We start from the raw sequence: 274 nt of genomic DNA on the forward strand, positions 1-274 counted from the left end.
TAATTTGATGGTTAATTTTTTATATATACCTAATATTTCTTTTAAAAATTTGATAAAATTATATAAGCTAACAAAGTAATTAAATCACTCATTTACTACCACCCTATCCCTTATTATTATATTTCTATGTTGTTCATCTTTTCGACTATTTATGAGTGGTGGTGTTTTTTTTGGGAATATCCGAACCAATTCTCAAATTTCAGTCGGATAATTTAGTCCTTAATAAATTTTAATTATTAAATTAATCATCAATTTTTTATTTTATTAAACAAAT

The 274-nt window shown here is 21.5% G+C and overlaps 1 protein-coding gene across 1 annotated transcript in view; it reads left to right on the plus strand.

Annotated features, from left to right (window-relative positions):
• LOC107638338 (protein SIEVE ELEMENT OCCLUSION B) overlaps window positions 1-274 on the plus strand; it is a 9,889-nt gene that overhangs the window by 6,709 nt on the left and 2,906 nt on the right. The window lies entirely within an intron of this gene.

The sequence above is a fragment of the Arachis ipaensis genome, chromosome B04 (genome assembly GCF_000816755.2).
Source record: "Arachis ipaensis cultivar K30076 chromosome B04, Araip1.1, whole genome shotgun sequence".
In the NCBI taxonomy this organism is placed as follows: Eukaryota; Viridiplantae; Streptophyta; class Magnoliopsida; order Fabales; family Fabaceae; genus Arachis; species Arachis ipaensis.